The following is a 16,596-nucleotide window of genomic DNA, read 5'->3' as shown; positions in this document are numbered from 1 at the left end:
TGTGTGCGCCGTGTGTGTGTACCGTGTGTGTGTACCGTGTGTGTGTGTGCACCGTGTGTGTGTATACTGTGTGTGTGTAACGTGTTCGGCGGTAGTCCAGCGGTTAGTACGCTGCTCTACGAACATAACGACAGCCAACACCCAGTGACGATTATTTGAACCGGTTCTGGGCCTCCCCTAGGTCGACTCAGCCTCAAGTGAGTACCCGGTGTGGTGTGCAAACATCATTACTGGGGAGACAAAGGCGGTCGGGCACGGTGCTGGCCACCCACTCCCTTCGTGTACCATTCCGGCCTTCATAGGTGGTGCTGCTACTTGCTAACAGCACTTGCCCCAACAGTCTGTTAAGGCTACACGGGGGATCTTTGTCTTTGTATCACCACCCAGGAGTCACGAAGTTTTTGAGGCTCCGAGCCACGTGGGGATCCACAACAGCGTGAGGCGGTGCCACTCACAGGTGAGACTCGGGGATATGTGATTTCTAATCGATAGCCATCCGTCAGTTAACCCATCGCAACTGCTGAGTCTGTCACGCGACTTCCTCCTTCCAGCGAGCCTTTGACGCTTCACGTGGCCTCAAAGTGTACACAGTGTGTACGTATACACAATAATGTCCACGTTGTTGTTGCTGAGTTCACGCACTCAAGGGAGGGGGCAATGGAAAATGAATCTAAATCAACTTAAACTCCATCCCCATGACCTCATTGGCATGAAGTGCCAGCGGGAGGTGTACCTCGCTAGTGACGTCGTGTCACCAAGGTATTCACACTCCCCCAACCCCGTCCACCGCGCTACTTGATCGTGACGTCACCTCCGCTTGGGTCACTGCCGATATCGTTCCAGTGGCAATCCTTATTTGGGCAAAGCTACGCCCAGTGACTGGCGGTTCATTAACATAATGTGTTCGTTGAAGCCGTCGCGAGTTTATTGCGACGGGTTCAGCAGCCACGCCCTTTCCCTCGACATTGGGCCGGGCTCATTAACATAATTTATTCAGTTACAGAGCCGCTCATTGTGGGAGGGGCGTGTCTCTTACCCCGGAAGTGGCGTCATGTTACTTGCTTACCCGCGTGACGTCGCTAGGTAACAGGAGGCTGCCGATCCGCGCTTGCACTGAAATCCGAGGTGAGAAATTCTCATGGTGGTGGTGGTTGTGGTGGTGGTGGTTGTTGTTGTTTACCAAGGTAGAACCTCGCTCTCTCTCGTAGGGATGTCAGTTGAGTAGCAGCGAGCATGGGAATCGATGTCCAGGTTGGAACTTTACATCGTGGGGCCTAGCCACGCGGGGCCTTGCCTCCTGCCCTCGCCTGATTGCATTCACTTTAATTATCTCGCTTAAGTTTAATTTGTCTTCACCCGGCTGGTTACTTTGTAACTTTGTTTTATTGTAAATATTCACGCAGTTTTTATTTTCTTTTGTTAGCAGGCCAAGCCCGCTTGAGTTCCTATACCGCTCTTGTTATCAGAAGCGACCTGCCCACAACAACACAAGGTGAGGCTTTGTCAACGTGTGTGAATGTTTTGACTTAAAACTTTGGTGACTGCAGGAATTAATATTCTTGGTTCTTTCGGTAAAGTCACGTAGATAGAAAATAAAATAAAAATAACAGATAATAATTTTTCTTTTTTTTTAAATTAAGCAAAACACCCCACAACGTTTCTATGGCAACATTAATGTTGAAGATGCGAGGGCTTACAGGAATATTTATGACATTTGCCCTCTCATTGCGTGCCATGACAGTGTTGTTTGCACAGTCACACAGAGTCACTGTAAGATGTTTTTCTTGGTCGTGTTTTTGTTTTTTTGCTTGTTGTGGTTGCACCCGATTCAAGAGCCGAATGGCTCACGGGACTATAACCAAAATAAATAAAACTGAAAATCAAAAAACTGAAACCGTGTGATGAATTTTGGGAAAGTTTTTCACTGCATCTCCAAATATATATAAAAGACAAAGTTGTGATTGTATTAAGTCTATTGCATTGCAAAGTATTCTAAGTAAAAATATAAATGTTATTAAACCAATATTAGATCATAAATACATTTCTACCCGACAATATACAAATCTACATTGTGCTAATGTTTTAATTCTACTTTTATTAACTCACAAACTTTCAAATATACTGTCTAGGACACATTTTCAAAGAAATATTTTCATGTACCCAGACAATATTTGCACGTGCCCACATAAAAAAAACTTGCAGACTGCATACGTAGCTACGACAATGCAAAGCAGCACACACAGCCATGCATTCAATAGCTTTTTACGTTTCGCGGGTTTCTCTCTAAGTTTATTCGGTTTCTATTTCAGCTTATTGGGGTTTTCTGTCTCCTAGTGAATGGGCAGTGATGAGTCTATGGGCAGTGCTGAGTCTACGGGCAGTGCTTATCAGTTCTACGGAATCTCAGCCTCGCTAAACACGTGATCGCCTATCCGCGCTACGTTTTCTGAAAGCGTCAAGATAAGGCCTCTGACGCGATCACAGGCACGCGCGCAAGTCACCCGTCCGTGGTAGTGACACGGAACGTCGGACATAAGCGACCTCCTCTTCCACCAGCGCACTAGGAAACAGTTTCGTGTGTAACCTCATCAAGACCCCTCCCCCAGACACCTACGGAGCTTTGCGCCGGTAAGTGCCGTAGTGAGGCCTGGTCCCCGGGAGTGTCGCCGGTCTCGGCTAGATTGCTCACCCGGCCCAGGGTGGCGATGTTGGCCGCCTGGGGCTCGCTGGGGAGACAAAGGCGGGCGCGCGCTCAGGCGCTTGGTCACCCCATCGTGCGCCACACGGCGGCAGCTGCTGCTGCTGGAGACTGAACAGCGGCTCGCCCCCCAAGGGTCTCGTTCCAGGGCTCGTACGGTGGGGGGGGGGGCATCTCTATAGTTTGTCTTTGATGGTGGTGGTGGTGATGGTGGTGGTGTTGGTGGTGGTGATGTTGGTGGTGTTGGTGGTGATGTTGTTGGTGGTGGTGATGGTGGTGATGGTGGTGGTGGTGATGTTGGTGGTGGTGTTGTTGGTGGTGGTGGTGGTGATGGTGGTGATGGTGATGGTGGTGATGTTGGTGGTGGTGATGTTGGTGGTGGTGGTGATGTTGGTGGTGGTGTTGTTGGTGGTGGTGGTGATGGTGGTGATGGTGATGGTGGTGATGGTGGTGGTGATGTTGGTGGTGATGGTGGTGGTGGTGATGGTGGTGGTGATGGTGGTGATGTTGATGGTGGTGGTGGTGGTGGTGGTGATGGTGGTGGTGATGGTGGTGGTGATGATGGTGGTGGTGATGTTGGTGGTGATTGTGATTTTGGTGGTGATGTTGGTGGTGGTGATGGTGGTGGTGATGTTGGTGGTGGTGGGGATGTTGGTGGTGATGTTGGTGGTGGTGATGGTGGTGGTGATGTTGGTGGTGGTGGTGTTGGTGGTGGTGATGTTGGTGGTGGTGGTGATGTTGGTGGTGATGTTGGTGGTGGTGATGTTGGTGGTGATGGTGGTGGTGGGGATGTTGGTGGTGATGTTGGTGGTGGTGATGGTGGTGGTGATGTTGGTGGTGGTGGTGATGTTGGTGGTGGTGATGGTGGTGGTGGTGATGGTGGTGGTGATGTTGGTGGTGGTGATGGTGGTGGTGATGTTGGTGGTGGTGATGGTGATGTTAGTGGTGGTGATGTTGGTGATGTTGGTGGTGGTGGTGATGGTGGTGGTGGTGATGTTGGTGATGGTGGTGGTGTTGGTGGTGATGTTGGTGTTGGTGATGGTGGTGGTGATGGTGGTGGTGATGGTGGTGGTGATGGTGGTGGTGATGTTGGTGGTGGTGATGTTGGTGGTGGTGATGGTGGTGGTGGTGGTGATGTTGGTGGTGGTGATGGTGATGTTAGTGGTGGTGATGTTGGTGATGTTGGTGGTGGTGGTGGTGTTGATGGTGGTGGTGGTGATGTTGGTGGTGGTGGTGATGGTGGTGGTGTTGGTGGTGATGTTGGTGGTGGTGATGTTGGTGGTGGTGATGTTGGTGGTGATGATGTTGGTGGTGGTGATGGTGGTGGTGATGTTGGTGGTGATGGTGGTGGTGATGGTGGTGATGGTGGTGGTGGTGATGTTGGTGGTGGTCGTGATGTTGGTGGTGGTGGTGATGTTGGTGGTGATGGTGGTGATGTTGGTGGTCGTGGGGATGTTGGTGGTGGTGGTGGTGGTGATGATGGTGGTGGTGATGTTGGTGGTGGTGATGTTGGTGGTGATGTTGGTGGTGTTGGTGGTGTTGTTGGTGGTGGTGTTGTTGGTGGTGGTGATGTTGGTGGTGGTGATGTTGGTGGTGGTGGTGATGGTGGTGATGGTGGTGATGTTGGTGGTGGTGATGTTGGTGGTGGTGATGGTGGTGGTGGTGATGTTGGTGGTGATGTTAGTGGTGGTAATGTTGGTGGTGGTAATGTTGGTGGTGGTGATGTTGGTGGTGGTGGTGATGTTGGTGGTGGTGGTGATGGTGATGGTATTGGTGGTGGTGATGATGTTGGTGGTGATGTTGATGGTGGTGGTGATGTTGGTGGTGGTGATGTTGGTGGTGGTGGTGATGTTGGTGGTGGTGGTGATGTTGGTGGTGGTGATGTTGGTGGTGATGTTGGTGGTGGTGGTGATGTTGGTGGTGATGTTGGTGGTGATGTTGGTGGTGGTGATGGTGATGTTGGTGGTGCTGGTGATGTTGGTGGTGGTGGTGATGTTGGTGGTGGTGATGTTGGTGGTGGTGATGTTGGTGGTGGTGATGTTGGTGCTGATGGTGATGTTGGTGGTGGTGGTGGTGATGGTGATGTTGGTGGTGATGGTGGTGGTGGTGATGTTGGTGGTGGTGATGGTGGTGGTGGTGATGGTGATGGTGGTGATGTTGGTGGTGGTGGTGATGTTGGTGGTGGTGGTGATGTTGGTGGTGGCGATGGTGGTGGTGATGTTGGTGGTGATGTTGGTGGTGATGATGTTGATGGTGGTGATGTTGGTGGTGGTGATGTTGGTGGTGGTGATGTTGGTGGTGGTGATGTTGGTGGTGGTGGTGATGTGGTGGTGGTGATGTTGGTGGTGGTGATGTTGGTGGTGGTGGTGATGGTGATGTTGGTGGTGATGTTGGTGGTGGTGATGTTGGTGGTGGTGATGTTGGCGGTGGTGGAGATGTTGGTGGTGGTGATGTTGGTGGTGATGTTGGTGGTGATGATGGCGGTGGTGGTGATGATGTTGGTGGTGGTGGTGATGTTGATGTTGGTGGTGGTGGTGGGGATGTCGGGTGGGACAGAACAGGGCAAGGTTCCTATGTAATTGGCCACTGATGTTATCCATTGTGGGAGTTAAACTCAGGTGGATGGGGTCATGGCTCAGTGTTCTAACCACTGCACCGCTGCTTCATCCACGTTACAGACTTGAGTCTCAGCAGCTGCTGAAGAGGCCCACTGAGCTTAGTGCAGCTCTGTTGCAAAGACGACCGCAGCCCAAGGCCGCCGCCAGTTGCAGGACATTGCAAGGTGTAGAGATGCGCCTACTGACAAGAGCAAAAACAACTTACTTCCACGAAATAGTTTAAACGTTACATTTTGATTTAAAGCTTTCGTGACTGCAGTAATTCATATTCTCAGCTCTTTCAGGTAAAGTCACATTGAAGAGAAACAATAAAATAATAACATATATATAAAACATATAGGAATAGGTTTTACCCTTTTAACTGACACAAAAACTGACACCTTTATTCAAGGCATCATGTTTGCAATAACCACAACACAAGCAGTCAAAATGCAAACAAAAAAGACAACTCTGATAATAATATGCACTGTCCTTGAATTTTGGCGTCTTCTGGTCCAACACCAGTGGAGACTGGGCTCTAAGAAAAGCCGTCTCGGGTGTGGACCAATCAAATTCAAGGACAGTGCCAATATTATTATCAGAGTTGTCTTTTTTGTTTGCATTTTGACTGCTTGTGTTGTGGTTATTGCAAACATCATGCCTTGAATAAAGGTGTCAGTTTTTGTGCCAGTTAAAAGGGTAAAACCTATTCCTATATCTTGTTACTGGCAAAGGAGGTCTCATAATATTTATAAAACAATATTATTTTATTGTTTCTCCTTCAACGTGACTTTAGCGAAAGAGCTAAGAATATAGTTTAAACGTTGTTCTCAAGGCTGTGTGATGCACCGAGTCGGAGTGTGACTCTTCCAGTCCGAGTGGCAGCCAGAGGAACGCAGAACGCGCCCGAGAGTCCAACCCAGGGTTGGGCAGATTTCTTGACTCACGGTGCCACCAATGGGTTCTAAAATTTGACAAGAGGGTGCCGGGCCAGGAACAGACGGACGGAGCGTTCATTTGCAAGGCAATTTTAACAAATTGCATGAACATGAACGACACAAAAACGTGTCGTAACGTGACTGATCAAACATCACGAAAACGTCTGAGGCCTGCGCCCAAAACAATTACCGCACTCCCGGTCAAAGTGCGCCGTCTAATCTGGGAAACGGGGGCATTACAGGAGAAAGGTAAAATTTAATTTAACAACAAAAACAATAATAATATTTGGACAAGTTCGGCAGGCCGGATTAAAAAGCCCAACGGGCCGTCCTTTGCCCACGTCTGGCCCAACCCGTGTAGAGACGGCGCTACGGGATCGCTTCGTGACGCAGGAGTGAAGTGTAACGTGGCCCTTGCAGTACCGAGAGCGACTGACAAGGGGGGTGCCCTTCACCCCGCAGCGGATAGACCACGGCTGAGACTGATGACGGACCGGTTGAGGGTCACGGCGTTCCTCTGAGGCCGAATGAATCAGCCTCGCCCCCCTCCGCTGCACTCCGGGCTCTCACGTGATGTATCCTGTACACAAATCGAACGTCTCTGAATATGGATTCAACTGTCGCCGGTTCCAACGTGCAAGCCTCATCTCCCCTCTTACACCAGGCACCGCCTCTGTGCGCTCTGCGCCGCAGGAGCCGAAGGTTTCTGATCGAAGCAGCGAGTTGACCTTCTCCTTGTGTAGAGGTCAACCCTCGGTTCGTCTTTTGCTTCGCCTTCTCCTCTTGCTGCCTCCAAGATCTGGAACTTACTTCCCTCAACCATCTGTCCACGTCCAAGCTAAATACATTTCCTCCTCTTCTCTGCCTATGGCCGTCTCTCTCTTAAAATACCGGACAAATATCACGCCTCGTTGTTACCGGTTAGGTGCACGCGTCTGTTGTGGTATAGCGTCGTGAGATTCGGTTGCATGTAGATGCTCTCTAAATTAAAAATCGTGTTAACTTATTCTGTACAAGCTACACCACTGTCGTCATGTATAATTATCACACACACACACCATTCACGCTATTCGCCACCGCAGAGTTAATCGTGTAGGCAATGTCACAACAGTAGTGCAGCTACCGACCTACTCACCTACAAAGAGTCCAATATAGCTAGGAGCTGATATGATTAGTCGATTATGTGAATTGACTTATAACTTTTGTGTGCATGTATGTTGTTGAACTTCTTTCACGCTGTACGGTAGTTAACCGTGCCAATCAGAGATGTGGGGGAAGGACGAAAGACTAAACACAAAGCAGTTACATTTTGATTTAAAGCTTTCGTGACTGCAGAAATTCATATTCTTAGCTCTTTCGGTAAAGTCACGTTGAAGGGAAACAATAAAGTAATAAAATATATATAAAACAATAAAAATCATGATGACCGTTTGTGTTATGGTCGAAACGTCGTGAGAATTTTTATTGTGTTTTATATATTTTATTATTTTATTGTTTCCCTTCAACATGACTTTACCGAAAGAGCTTAGAACACAAAAAGCAGTTCTAAAGAAATGAGTTTTAAATCTAGATGTGAATGTGCATAGCTCCAGTGGCTTCCTAATATAGTAATAAAAAGTATTCCAGGCGGCTGCAGAAACACACCTGACAGCGTGCGACACCGTGACCGTCTTTGTTCGGTGGCTGAGCCAAAAGGCACTGCGAGGATGACCGCAGTTTGCGTGAAGGTTCCTTAACCAGAGGAACGCGTGGTCAGTAACTCGGGTGGATTAAAAAACAGCGACCGTTTCAGCGTCACGCTTCCCGAAGGTAGGAAACCCCCTACAAGCCACGCCCAGCATGATACAACTGATTATGCCGCGCCCATAACCTCCCATCCAGTGGCACATATGCGGACACATTTTAAAAAAAAACTAATTATTTTCCAATTTGTCGAGTAATGAAACCGATATATTTGGTTGAGTGATCGACGACTTGAGAAATATGATGATATCCCAGCTCTAATTATAACTGCGGTTATTTAAGAGATGGTCAAATCAAAATTCATCACCATAATTCATGACACATTTATAAATTCATATATATAAAATATTTTACTTAATTAAAACCATGCGATATAATTTATTTCGTTATTGAGCTGCGTGAATTGTAAAACATGCACTCCATTGATTTAAAATATCCATTTAAAAATTGTATCCTTTTAGCAACTTGATCAAAACCTATTTGCGATTTGGCATCTTCATGAGATCAAAGATGAATCGGCCCACTCTGAAACACAAGCAAAATGAATATCTGAATATGAATGGCATGACCAAATAAAACATATGCTGGATCGTTTTGGTGAACGCTACACTAACAACAATAATCATTTCTATACAACGTCTGGCTCGCGTGATTACTCTGTGTGGTTCATAAGGTGGGGGGCGTGTGCTGCTTTGATGATGGCAATTCAACCCCAGACCCACCACCCTCCCCAACAACTCGCTCCAACCATTCTGCGGTCATGATTTGGGACTGTGCTTCCATTTGCAAGTAAACTCACATTTCAACAATGAGGGTTTGAAAGCATTAAGCATTAGCTCTGTCTGCATGTCTGCTCTGTTGTAAAGATGATCCAATATGAACACAATTGTAGTACAACAGCTCTGTTGCTGTTAGGGATCTAACAATGTTGAAAACTGGCCAAAATTGATTAAACGGCCCACTCATGGTCCAGAGCAGAACTCGGTACCACCTAAGGTAGCAAAACTTAAGTCGTACCCATTTATTTGGATGGAAAATGAAAGTAAATTACTTGATAGTCTCACTTATTGCATTTGTTTATCACTGGCCACGTAGAGAAATTGAAACTGCTCAATTTAGGCCACCTCACGTGGTACCGACAAAGGAGACATCTCATGGGCTATGAAAAAATATGAATAGGTTGTATCCTTTCTGGCAATAAAACAGATCTTAAGATTCATTGAAGACGGTTTATTGCCAAAAAAGGATCAAATCTATTCTTATTTTGTCATACTTTGATACCGGCAAAACGGTCTCATTTTGAAGCGTCTCATGGACTATTGGATGGGGAGAAAAAAAACGGCGCTAAAAGTCAGTGCCGACCTCTCCTGTCGTGCCCAGTGATGTCATCACGGGCGAAGTTCACCGCGCGAAGTCAAACGCCGCTCGAAACGCAAACTCATCGCTCGGTGAACATTTCCGAGGACAAACAAACGCATGCCGGGAACCGTGTGAGTTTGTGTTTCTTGTTTCCTCTGCGCAATGTGGGGGAGGGCTTCATCGAGCAGTGGATTGACAAAAGCGCTGTATGCATACTGCACAGGCTACGCTAACGTCACATTTAGGCCCATGGACAGAACAAACGCGTCTCTCTTTCTCCATCCGTCTCCACTCTCTCTCTCTTCCTCTCTTCACTGCTGGCCTGTAGGTTTGGGCCGAGCGAGTTCCTGCCGGGGATTTGGCTTTTCAGGAGCTGATTCCTCCCGTGGCTTTGTCGGCACGAGGCGACCGCGCGGAGTGTCAAGGGCTCCACCGGGCCCCAAGGCGCTGCCCCAGCACCACCGTAGTAGCCAAACCATCGGTGCTCGGCATGGCCTGCATGAAGGTCCTGCTGGACCTCATGTTGCGCACGGGGTACAGCATCGTCCAGGAGAGCAGACAGAGGAAGTTCGGACCGCCGCCCGACTGGCAGGGGCCCCCTCCCGCCCGTGGCTGCGAGGTGTTTCTGGGGGGGATCCCGCGCGACCTCTACGAGGATGAGCTGGTGCCCGTGCTGGAGATGGTGGGGAAGCTCTACCAGCTCCGCCTCATGATGGATTATAGCGGAGAGACCCGCGGCTATGCGTTCGCTACCTACGCGACGCTCGCCCAAGCCACGGATGCCGTCAAGAAACTCAACAAATTCGAGATCCGTCCCGGACGCCGCATTGGAGTCCACTTCAGCGTGGACAATCGCCACCTCTTCATTGGGGGGCTGCCAAAGGACAAGAAGCAAGCGGAGGTGATGATGGCGATGAGCGGTGCCACGGAGGGCGTGGTGGACGTCACGATGAGCGTCTGTTACCGGGACAAAACCCTCAACCGAGGCTACGCGTTCATCGAGTACCGGAGCCATCATGCGGCCGCCATGGCCCGGCGGAAGCTCCTTCGAATCAACTTGCAGCTATGGGGCCGGACCATCAAGGTGGACTGGGCGTGGCCAGAGGCGTGGCTAGGCCCCGCCTCCGGCCACGCCCTCTCGTGAAACCTTGGAGCAGGTTACACGAGAGGGCGTGGCCAGAGGCGTGGCTAGGCCCCGCCTCCGGCCACGCCCTCTCGTGGAACCTTTCGAGCAGGTTACCGGAGTAACTCGGCTAGCCCCACCTGTTGCCTTTGCCCCAGATGCGCCTCCTTCCCTGATTGGTTGTTACCTCTGTGGCCGTACCTGTGAACCCCTTGCCAGGCCAGCAGGTGTCACCCTGTCATGTCAGTAGGTGTCACCCTGTCATGTCAGCAGGTGTCACCCTGTGATGTCAGCAGGTGTCACCCTGTGATGTCAGCAGGTGTCACCCTGTCATGTCAGCAGGTGTCACCCTTTCATGTCAGCAGGTGTCACCCTGTCATGTCAGCAGGTGTCACCCTGTGATGTCAGCAGGTGTCACCCTGTGATGTCAGCAGGTGTCACCCTGTCATGTCAGCAGGTGTCACCCTGTCATGTCAGCAGGTGTCACCCTGTCATGTCAGCAGGTGTCACCCTGTCATGTCAGCAGGTGTCACCCTGTGATGTCAGCAGGTGTCACCCTGTGATGTCAGCAGGTGTCACCCTGTGATGTCAGCAGGTGTTACCCTGTGATGTCAGCAGGTGTCACCCTGTGATGTCAGCAGGTGTCACCCTGTCATGTCAGCAGGTGTCACCCTGTGATGTCAGCAGGTGTCACCCTGTGATGTCAGCAGGTGTTACCCTGTCATGTCAGCAGGTGTCACCCTGTGATGTCAGCAGGTGTCACCCTGTGATGTCAGCAGGTGTCACCCTGTCATTGCACTTTAATGAAAACCGACAACAGAATCCTTGAAGAAAAAACTAATTCAGGTGTTTGACATGTCGACGCCATTTCGTTTTGAAAATGTAGCGCAGAAAAATATATATTGTTCACATCGCATTCTGTTTTGTCAATGATCTCTGTAACGTGCGACTGCTCTGCAAGCCATGCATTAACCCCTTTCTGTCTCAATTTAATTCCCAGCATGCAATTCTCCAAGCCTCAGATTTTATAAAATCTTTCGTGCAACTTTAATCCTAGTAAATATATTTTTTTATTTTAAAACACAAGCATTATATTTAGTCTATTGCATGGCTAAAGTATTCTAAGTAAAAATATAAATTGTATTAAACCAATATACAAATCTACATTGTGCTAATGTTTCAATTCTACTTTTATTAACTTACAAATATATATAGTCTAGGACACATTTTCAAAGGAATTTTTCATGTACCCAGACAATATTTGCACGTGCCCACAGAAAAAAACTTGCAGACTGCATACGTAGCTACGACAACAGAATCCTTGAAAAAACGAATTCAGGTGTTTGACATGTCAACGCCATTTCGTTTTGAAAATGTAGGGGAGAAAAATGTATATTGTTCACATCGCATTCTGATGTCAAAACATTTGATTCTTTATAAAATAAAAAAACCCTTGAACAACTTTGCTGCACATGGAGATGTCCGTGCACCGTCTCGTTTCCACAGCCTCTATCCCGGTGCCATTTGTATTTCATGCACATACCGCTGTTAAGAGTTTGATGTTTTATTGATTTTCAATTTTGGTGTTTTTTTGCTGTAATGTTTTTTTGTTAGTTTTTTAGTGGAAATAAAGTCCTGAAAAGTATCTTCCTCTCTCTCTCTCCACTCTCTCGGCCGAGTCTCTGCCACTTTTGGTTCTGAGTGTCGCATGCTTGGGATCCTTTCCCTCCTCTGTGGATTTAATTTGATTTGCTGATTTACACGTCAACATATTTCAGACTTTTTCCTTATCATTACCAACGTTTCCATGGCCATGCACTTTAGAGTAACTTATTACCTTTTACCACAGCATCATAATATAATTTTCCTGGATCATTGCCTTCATAGCTTTGATCAATCACCAATGGTTTACTGGTTCGTTTTTGTATTTACTTATGCCACCGTCTTTCCCAGTGGGACCATGTGGCGTGAAGTTGTGTCGCACATAAACAGAATCGGTGCACATCACGATTTTCCGTACTCGACTGTCAGTTGCCATCCCCGGGGCGATGTGCACATTTGTCAACTCGGCGAATCGATTTGATTTCTGGGCCCCGTTGGGTCGCCCCTTTTGTGCTTTTGCGTGAGCCGGATTTCAACGCAATTCCCGATCCGCTGTGGTGCCACGGTCTCGGAGCAACTCTGCCATTGCCTCGACTCCCCCGTGCCCCCCCACACCGAGCACGCACCTGCAGCGCGCGCACGTAGCGTCCTGGCGGGGGATTGCCCGGCACGACGGGTTTTCATCCGAAGGGTCTCTGGGATGAAAGTCCCGCGGTTTCCCGGCGCCAGGAGAATGGCCGACCCTCGCAGAGCGAGTCACATTGCGGCGCCCCTGAGTTGGCTTCAAATTGTTTGGGCGCGCGAAGTTTCGCCGGGTCGGCGGCGACGAGTCGCACGCGACGCTCCCCGCCTTCTCGAGCCGCTCGCGGCATCTGTGCGACACCGGCGAGCGCCGCTACGAGGCGGCGATAGGCAAAGTTCCCTTTCGTCTTCGTCCCTCCAACTCTCACGGCGTCCGCGAGACGCCGTGAGCACGGCCGCGAGGTACGTGATGGGGCGTGCGAGCATTTGCGGACTTGGGTAGCGGTAGGCCTACGGTCGGCTCGTAGAATATTCCCTCCGGGCGGTGCGGGGTTTGCGCCATGAATAAAAGTTAGCAGAGAGCATCGGTGTGGTGCGCGTGTGATTCCCGTGCGGAGCGGCTCCGTGGGCGGATGCGCGGCGAGAGCGAGGGCGGAGCCGCGGCCAGAGCTCGCGCGTTGAGATCATCGCCCGTCGGCGTGGACGCGAGTGGGCCGCCGCGTGCTGCGTCAGCATCAGCCGTAGTGGGCGCGCGGCGTGCACGGACGCGCGTTGAGATAATCGCCCGCAGGTGCGAGACCGTTCGGGCCCCGTGTTAACGACGGCTGCGGTGCGCGCGGATGCTCGTGGAGGTAATCGCTCGCCGGTGCAGGCGCTAGCGTGCCGCTGTCCGCTGCGCTAGCGATAGCCGCGGTGCGCGCCGGGGTGCGTGGGTTTACTCCGTGCGGCCGTGAGCCAGCAGCACGAGTCTGTCCCTCGGAGAGGGCGCTAGCGCGGGGGGTCCGATCGCTCGGTCGGCGGGGGCCCGGCGGGAGCCGACCGACGCGGTGGAGGAGGCGGCGGAAGGGGCGGACGTCGCGCCCCACCTGCCTAGCGAGGGCGGTGGGGTGGACGTCGGCCCCCACACCGCCATGGCCCTGTACACGTTAAAGTATTGAGCACAAACTCAAGGAGCAGGTAAAATGGTAATGTTGCTTGGATTTAATTTTAATATCATTGCAACTGTATAGTTTTGATATGTTTTATTGAAAAACATTCCCGTGCATTGGCATGTCCCTCTGTCTCAAACATTAATAATGTATCATCTGCAAATGTCCTTAAGCAATGTAAATGTTTGTTCAACATTGGTATGCAGCTTGAAGAATGACGGAGTCTTATAACTGAAGACACTTCGGATTTTCAATCAAAATTTACAAATAATCCACTCTACCACAGATATTTTGTACAAACCCAGTGAGATGGGAGTGCTGCTTTGATGCATTACGCTTGGATCCGATCTCATGGGTTCAATTCAGGCTAACCCCTAAGGGTACAATTTTATTTTTACAGTTTCAATCGGACCAAGTACCTGGGGAGGTTTATTCCAAGTCAACATGGCTTAAAATCTGCCATGCTGAAATAAAATAGCTGGACGTTATTGCTTCTGACGTGAGTGCAGGACTCGCTATCCATGCCAAGGTGCGGAGGCTGATTTGGGCGACCAAAGGAATTCCGAATGCATGTTACAATCACGTTAATTTCAGATGACTGGATTCATTGGTAGAGTGCTCCACCTTGGGTAGAGATTTCTGGCTGGAAAGTGATGTCGCTAAAACGTTTGTCTCGCAGTTTTAAAGGTTGCAATTTCAAGATACAGTTTGGGCATCAGAGCTCAATAAATTTAGTACTAGTGTGTGAGGTTAACAGGAGTGATCCTATGGAGAGACTGGGCTACGCCATATAAATGTGGAATTTATATCAGTTGACAGGTCAAACGTACTCTTTGTCCTTTTTGGTCACTTCATTATTATAGGCTAGTGGTGTTTGTGTGTTTTAATCACAGAGATGGGGGGGGGGGCATTGCACCTCGCTACACCCATCCACTGCTGACGGTAGAGGTTGTGTCTGTGTGTGTACACACAGACAGTGTAAACACACAGTGTACACACACAAACACATTGTACACACACACAGTGTAAACACACACAGTGTACACACACACAGATTGTACACACACAGAGTGTACACACACAGAGTGTACACACACACACAGTGTAAACACACACAGTGTACACAGACACAGTGTACACACACACAGTGTACACACAGTGTAAACACACAGAGTAAACACACACAGTGTAAACACAGTGTAAACACACACAGTGTACACACACAGAGTGTACACACACAGTGTACACAAACACGCATTGTGTACACACACACAGTGCACACACATATTGTGTACACACACATTATGTACACACATTGTGTACACACACAGTGTACACACACACAGTGTACACACTGTGCACACACACAGTGTACACACACACAGTGTACACACACTGTGCACACACACACATTGTACACACACATACAGTGTACACACAGTGTACACACACAGTGTACACACACATACAGTGTACACACAGTGTACACACACACATACAATGTACACACAGTGTACACACACACACAGTGTACACACACAGTGTACACACACACACACAGTGTACACACACACAGTGTACACACACAGTGTATACACAATAATGTCCACGTTGTTGTTGTAGCTGAGCCCACGCACCCAAGGGAGGGAGCAATGAAAATTAATCTAAATCAACTTAAACTCCAATCCCGCTCTGTGACGTCCCCACTCAGCATTACTTCATCGGCGTGAAACGCCAGGGGGAGGTGTACCTCGCTAGTGACGTCATGTCACCAAGGTATTACACCGCGCTCTTGAGGGTGACGTCACCTCCGCTTGTGTCACTGCCGATTGCGTTCCAGTGCCAATCCTTATTTGGGCAAAGCTACGCCCAGTGACGGCAACTCATTAACATAATTTATTCGTTAAAGCCGACGAGTTCATTGCCCACGACACATGGGACGAGTCACATTAACATTTATTTTCTATTTAGTTACGGAGCTGCTCATTGTGGGAGGAGCGTGTATCGTTCCCCGGATGTGACGTCATGTCGCCCGCTGCCGCGTGACGTCACGAGGTAACAGGAAGCTATCGCTTCCTGCACTGAAATCCGAGGTGAGAAATTCTCATTGCGATTGTGGTTGTTGTGGTGGTTGTTGTTGTTTACCAAGGTAGAGCCTCTCTCTCGTAGGGATGTCAGTTGAGTAGCAGCGAGCATGGGAATCGATGTCCAGGTTGGAACTTTACAGCGCGGGGCCTAGCCACGCGGGGCCTTGCCTCCTGCCCTCGCCTGATTGCGTTTGCTTTAATTATCTCGCTTAAGTTTAATCTGTCTTCACCCGGCTCGCCACTTTGTAACTTTGTTTTATTGTAAATATTCACGCAGTTTTTATTTTCGTTCTTTTGTTACCAGGCCAAGCCCGCTTGAGCTGCTATACCGCTCTTGTTATCAGAAGCGACCTGCCCACAACAACACAAGGTGAGGCTTTGTCAACGTGTGTGAATATTTTGACTTAAAACTTTGGTGACTGCAGGAATTAATATTCTTGGTTCTTTCGGTAAAGTCACGTAGATAGAAAATAAACTAAAATAAGATAATAAATTAAAAGAAAAAGAAAAAAATTGAAAATGAAGCAAAAACCCCACGACGTTTCGATCTCAACACAAGTGGTCTTTATCTTATTGAATTTAATCTGTTATTTGTATTTTCTATCTACGTGACTTTACTGAAAGAACCAACAATACGTGCGTCAATGTATCGGTCAAAGACGCGAAGCGCGTGCCGCTGTTGACTCTGAATGTGTGGAGGGGAACACCTTCACCACGGGGAGAGAGAGACAGACACGGATAGCCTCGGCTGTGTTGATTGATCCTCGATTCATTACTTG

The 16,596-nt window shown here is 49.1% G+C and overlaps 1 pseudogene; it reads left to right on the top strand.

The window, feature by feature from the left end:
* The first annotated feature begins 1,421 nt into the window (after positions 1 to 1,421).
* Positions 1,422 to 10,776, top strand: LOC142917277 (putative RNA-binding protein 46 pseudogene; annotated as a pseudogene).
* Positions 10,777 to 16,596: the final 5,820 nt, after the last annotated feature.

The sequence above is a fragment of the Petromyzon marinus genome, unplaced genomic scaffold, assembly GCF_048934315.1.
Source record: "Petromyzon marinus isolate PM22_M1 ecotype Great Lakes invasive population unplaced genomic scaffold, UKy_Petmar_22M1.pri1.0 PM_G_Scaffold_44, whole genome shotgun sequence".
Classification (NCBI taxonomy): domain Eukaryota; kingdom Metazoa; phylum Chordata; class Hyperoartia; order Petromyzontiformes; family Petromyzontidae; genus Petromyzon; species Petromyzon marinus.
The sequence above is the reverse complement of the archived record's forward strand: the minus strand, read 5'-3'. Positions and strand labels throughout refer to the sequence as shown.